Raw genomic sequence first — 6,620 nt, 5'->3', positions numbered from 1 at the left:
ATATATACACATATTTAAATATTTTAAAAGATATTTATATCAAGGAAAAGCCTTACATAGTTGTGGTGGCTGGTGGCTGTGTGCCGTGGAGTCGGTTCTGACTCATAATGACTCATAGTGATCCGAGACTGTAAATCTTTATGGCAGCAGAACAGCTCATCTTTCTCCTGCAGAGCAGCTGGTAGTTGTAGAGATGGACAAATCCTAAATCTGTGGTTCAGATGTCAGGCTGGAGGTTTCTGGGCTGATGAACCAAGATTAGCCATTCAGATGTTAGGTAGGCAGGTCCAGCAGATAAGAAGGCAGGCTGCTGTTGATGCCCAGTATAGGTTGGTACTACAGCGGGCCAGTGACTCAAGTCCAATGAACCAGAGATCCAAGAATGAGTCAGATGCAAAATCCTGCTGAGGTCAAACAAACCTTGTCTGTTTATCCAATAAATTGCAAGCAGGCTACAACCCCAAGGAAGCTTCCCTTCCATTGAGTGACTGCTCATATCAGACTTCATCATAGAGTTCACTACTTTATTTCATATCTCATCAGGTGGGATAACTACATCTCAAATGCCAACGACTGCAAATTCTGGTCCAGTCAAATTGACACAAAACCTTGCACAAAAACCATGACCCTAAACCTCCAAGCAAAGTGGCAGTATCAATGTGTTCAAACATGGCAACAAATGTGAGGTTGGCCCAGGATCAGGCAGTGTTTCATCCAGCTGTGCATTGGGTCGCTGTGAGTTGGTACTGACTTGATGGCACCTACCAACAACAAAAACCTCCAAGCGATGGAACCAAATCCCATGAATCTTTTGTTAATACGCAAGCAGCCTCAGAAGTTTTGCCCATTCAACTTCTCACAAGTGTACAATTTATTGACAGCAATTACAATAGTCAGCTATGTAGCCCTACACTTAATTAACATGCTGTTTCCTTCATTCTTAAACACTCCTTCCTCCCTTCCTCCCACCCCTGGTAGGATGAGAACAATAAACTTTGTTCTCTATACATTTGCCTTTTGTTATTATTGCATATAAATGAGGTCATACAATATTTGTCCTTTTGTGATTGACTTGGTTTTTTTCTGAATAATGTCTTCCAGCTCCATTCATATTATAGCACATATCAAGATTTCATTTCTCCTACTGGCTGAGTACTCTACTGTATATATGTTCTACATTGTGTTTATCCATTCATCTGTTTATGGACAACTGATTTGTTTCCACCTTTTGTCCATTGTGAAAAGTGTTGAAGTGAACACTGATGATCAAGTTTGTTTGAGTCTCTGCTTTCAAATCTATGAATTATCTGATTTAATAACAAAAGCATATACAGCAAAAGACAGAATAAATAAATGCGACCTCATAAAATTTTTTAAATTTTGTTCATCAAAATACCTTATCAAAATAGTGAAAAGAAAAGCTACAAACTAGCTTTTTTTCTGAATATCTTCAGAAACATGTATTTGATAAGGATATAATAGTCAAAATATATATGAACCTTCAACTTACCAACAAATAGACAACCCAATTGTAACAATGGGCAAAGGATTTAAATAAAATTTTCACCTGAGAAGGCATCAAAATGGTCACCAAATACATGAAAAGATGCTGAATATCATTATCCCTCAGAAAATACAAATCAAAATGACAATGGATTACCGTTTTATTCCCACAGGATAAGCATTGGACTGATGTGGGAGAAAGATAAGGCTTTCTGCTCACATAAAGATATACAGTCTGAGAAATCCAAACTAAGATAACCATGAGTCACAGTTGACTCATTGGCAGTGAATGAGTAGGATGGCTAAGATTAAAAGAAGAAAAATCAGAAAATAGCTAATGGTGGTGAGGATGTGGGGAAATCAAAATGCTGATCCAATGCTGGTGGGAATGCAAAATGGAATGCAAAGTAGAAAACAGTGTGGCGGTTCCTTAAAAAAAATGAAAAATAGAACTATCATACATGACCAAGCAAATGCATTCTTAGGTATATACTCAAAATATTTGAGAAATATTTTTAATGTATTTTAATGCTGTGGCTATTACCGTGCTGTTAAGTGCTGTTGATACGGTTCTGACCCATAGCGACCCAGTGTAGGGTTTCCAAGGAGTAGTTGGTGGACTTGAACCACTGATCTTGTGGTTCAAACTGACTTTACAGTTCAGCATATTAACCCACAATGCCATGCCAGCACTCCATTTCAATGCTAACATAATGATAAAATCTTGACTTTGCTCTAAAAACAACAGAATTATGATTTTATTTAATCATTTTGATATGCATTCTCTCTATCTCAAAAATTCATTCCCTGATTAGTGCTGCAGGATAATGCACTGAACCACAAGATCAATTAGAGCTGCAAGGTCGATGGTTCAAACCTACCAGCCACTCCTTGGAAACTGTATACAGGCTTGCTATGAGTTGGAACCAACTCAATGACAATAGCAAACAGCAACATCAGGGCCTTCAGATAGAAACAGGGATCTTTTTTTTTACAATGAAAGAGCTTGCTCCTTGGCTTTTTCCACCTGCTCCCTGTTCCAGCCTCCACTCTGAGTTGTACCATGTTGAGATACCCCCAGTACTAACGTTCACTGACTATTAGTTTCACAAGTATCAAGGGAAGTGGTGGTACATACAGAGGACATTCAGTAGGTAGACTCCTATGCCATTTCCATAGGCTAGAGCAATACTGTTGTTTTTTTCCCCTCATGCTCGTTTTCTTTTCAATACACCTTCGAGTGAGAATTGTAGCTTCCTCTTCCTTTACAATTCCATAGTAAATAGTGGCCTATTTAATCATCATCTTTTCAAGGACAAACACTAATATTTTAAGAGACAGTATAGTTTTAATTCATATTTAAAAATAATATTTCTTCCATTACCAATGTTTTTGCCCTGCCCTTGGAGTGTATGGTTCCTCAGTGTTGCTCTGAGTGGCTTTTAAATTTATTTTATACTCTCTTCACGACCCACAGAAATCATAAAAATATACATTAGCCTTTAATGTCCACTTTTATTGGGAACTAGAGACAGACTCTCTATTCCATCCCTTTCTGTAAAGTTAGAGCCTCCTTTTGATTTAAGAGAAAATGGAAACTGGTGATAGCTATTGTGTCCTACAACTGACCCACAGATCTATAGCCACAGACCTGAGCAGTTATTATTGTACCAACTTATAAATAGACCAACATGGGAACAAAATTAGAATGAAAAAATAATAGTAATTCATAGTCTGGGTTGATAGTACAGCTAATTTTATCCTAGCCAAACATCCAGAGAGTAAAATGAGGGTTCTTCAGGGTGGACTGTGATGAGAGAATTCCTTTCTGTAACCACATAACCTGGAGGAGAATTCTGCACATACTGACTACCCAGTAAGTTAAATTAACTGCCCAGAATCATCCAGACAACAAATAAGTTAGAACTAGACCTGCTGAGGAAGAAAATGATTACAAATGCAAAGGCATTTCTTCATCTGGTACAGGGAACAAGTAGCTGGGCAGAGCAAGCAGCTGTTGTATAGAAACTCAGAAAGCTAGGTTTTCTTAGTTTTCTAACAAGAGATATTAATCACCAGGTGTTTTAAGATCATAGTAAGGGTAAATGTGCTTGTTTTCAGATATGGGGCTCATTAATTCAGTTATTTAACTGGTTTTTATTGAGTTTTAAATCTCTAAGGCAATGCCAGTGAATAAAACAGATAAGTCACTATTAGCAAGGAGTTTATGATCTTCAGAGGTAAGGTAACAATAAACAAAATAAATAAATATACTTAGTATTGTTTTATATTATGATAATTGTTGTAGATAAAAAAAAAAAAAAAAAAACAGGGAAAGAGGAAAGGAAGAGGCTGGTGAGAAATGAGTGTTAAGTTTAATAGTTTAGTGTGTTTGGTACCTGAAAAGGCAATATTTAAGAAAACACCTGAAGGAGATGTTTGAACAATGAAGGAAGGCTCTCTGATGGTATCTGGAGGAAGAAAGCTCCCAGCAGGGAGAGCACATATTCAATCATTTTTATGGCTTCCATTTGTCTTATTAAATTTTTGAACATATAGAATATAGTTATAGTAAAAATTGCTTTGCCATCCTCATTTGAAAATTCTGATGTCTCTATCAGTTTATATTAAGTCTGAATGGATTGGCTATTTTCCCTTATTGTAATGGATCTTACATTCTTGCTTCATAATTTCATGTTGATTGGATGACCAACATGAATTTTACATATGGAAAAACTGTATTATTGAAGAGTGACATAGCGAATGGAAGAAATTAAGACTAACACAGTGGTTGCTGTTGTTAAGTGCTGTCTAGTCAGTTCTGATTCATAGCGACCATGTTTAAGGTTTCTGTGGAACAGCTAGTAGGCTTGAACTGCTGACTTTGTGGTTTGCAGACTGATGCTAGCTTTACAGCAACACATCAGAACTCCAACATAGTGTTAAAAGGACATCAAAATAAAAAAATGTATTTTAATGCTTTGATATGAATTGCTTACTTTCTATTATATTTTCTGAGTACTGGGTATAGGCCTAGCAAAACATAGTAACTGAATAGTTGGTTTGCTTTTTTAGTCTATATTTATAATGTGTAGCATCTACTTTTATTGCTATGAAAAAAATAGATCTGTGTCTTGGCACTGCAGTATAAACACTGGACCAAGAGGTTGACTTAAATCACAAGGCAAGCAATTCAAACCCATCAACCGCTGACTCGACAGCACTTAACAACAACAAAAACATTTTGTGAGTAAGAGGAAGAAAATTATACTTCCAAATACCAAACCTGTTATGGAGTACTGGTGTGGCTAATGAATCAAGGAGAGATTTGATGTATTAAATAGCAGTGACACAACCTTGGAAAAAGAGGGCTCTGGGGTACTGGGATTAAGGCATGGTTTGAATGGGTAAAAGAGGGGAAATAATGTTAAGATGCTTGTCTGTCTTATGACTCTTGGTTTCCCTTGCCCACCATTGTAAAATAGAAACTTGATGGGGATAGAAATGAATAGCCAGAAACATCATGATAGAAAGCTGGTAAGTCCATCTTCAGCCAATAACTGATTGGAATGCCTAAAAGGGGGCTAGAACTTGTCCACCAAAAGAGGCTTCCTGCGGAGCCTTTGCATTACATAAGACCATAGGTGGAATCCAGAACCCCATCCAGAATCTTCTCAGGTGGGAAATGCCACTTGAAAGGACAAGCAGACCATCCTGGAGTGGCTAGAAGAACAGAAGATGTTTCTTGAAAGAAAGACTGACAGGAAAAATAAAAAAAAAAACAATAACGGCAATCTGACTGACTACTACAAGAATAGACAAGTTGCTTGCCCAGAAGACATCATGACAAGTGGTCAGGTCCACTCAGAGCAAACCCCCTTCCAAGGGGAATACACGAGCAGGCATGTGGTCTTGCTGGTGACAACGTTGGTCATTGATAAGGGGAAGTGGGGGAAAAACAGCAATAAAGATGTGAGCTAAGTTGACCACATTCAATAGACTCCTGTGAACCTAGGTTGAGACCTGGTTGGCCAGCATTATGACAAGACCTGGGAACTCCTAGGCCCAGATTCAGTGAAATGGCCACAGAGGAGTACAGTAGAGAGTGAAGCGGCCAGTTGACATGAAGTGAGGGGAGATGCACAAGAGCATACATACTTGCAGATAGTATTCACTTGACCTGGCTTCAATGGCTGGATGATCAGAACTCAACTAGAAGAAGAAAGAAGAGGTTAAAAAAAAGAGTAATCTGATACAATTTGATGAACTTGACCTATACTTATGGATGTATTAGCTCAAAAGAGGGAACAAATCTTTATAGTGAGGATCATTCCTACCCCCTCGGTACACAGGGTAGACAGGGACAGGCAACTTAGACATTGGATACCCAAAATAGGGGAGGTACAAAGACACAAAGTGACTGGCTTACAAGCTTTCAAGAGGGAGCCTAGTTCCAGAGGGTTCAGGAAAATGTAGAATCTCCACTGAGTGGTTTCCAATCTGTCAGGATGGGGCTAAGGAAAGGAGATGAAGACAAGACTTTTGTGGTTCAATAGTGAATAATTGCTATCAGGACTGACTGTGAGGGTCGGAAATGTAAAAGCAGATGTTTTGTAACAAAAGGAGGGGAGTGGTTGATTTTTCTGTCCAGAAGCGGAGGTCTCTGGGACCATCAAGTGAGAAGAGTGGAGTGCGGGACCCTACCCAGACAAACAGTGATGCCAGAGATGGAGGCAGAGACGATGATGTGAAGAGATGGAGCAGCTGGGAACTCTGGACTCAGGGAGGGAGAGGAGCTGTGTGCTGATGGCTGACGGGCAGCCTTGCAGAGTATACACTAGTTGTTTGATGATGCATGGAGGGGATTGCAATCATTGCAATGAAACAAAATATGGTAGGATGAATGTAAAGCTAATGTTCTCCCATGTAAACTATCATGTAATTCTATATTACATGAATCTAGAATAAAAACTTAAAAAAGAAAATAGCACAGGTCAGCAGCTCTAGCCCACTACAATAAAAACTTAAAAAAGAAAATAGCAGTGACAGAAGACCAGAACAGTGTGGGATGACATCAAGAATATCATACAGGAAGAAAGCAAAAGGTCATTAAGAAA

Source organism: Chrysochloris asiatica, unplaced genomic scaffold (assembly GCF_000296735.1).
Source record: "Chrysochloris asiatica unplaced genomic scaffold, ChrAsi1.0 scaffold00003, whole genome shotgun sequence".
NCBI classification, from domain to species: Eukaryota; Metazoa; Chordata; class Mammalia; order Afrosoricida; family Chrysochloridae; genus Chrysochloris; species Chrysochloris asiatica.
This window is presented reverse-complemented; position numbering follows the sequence as displayed.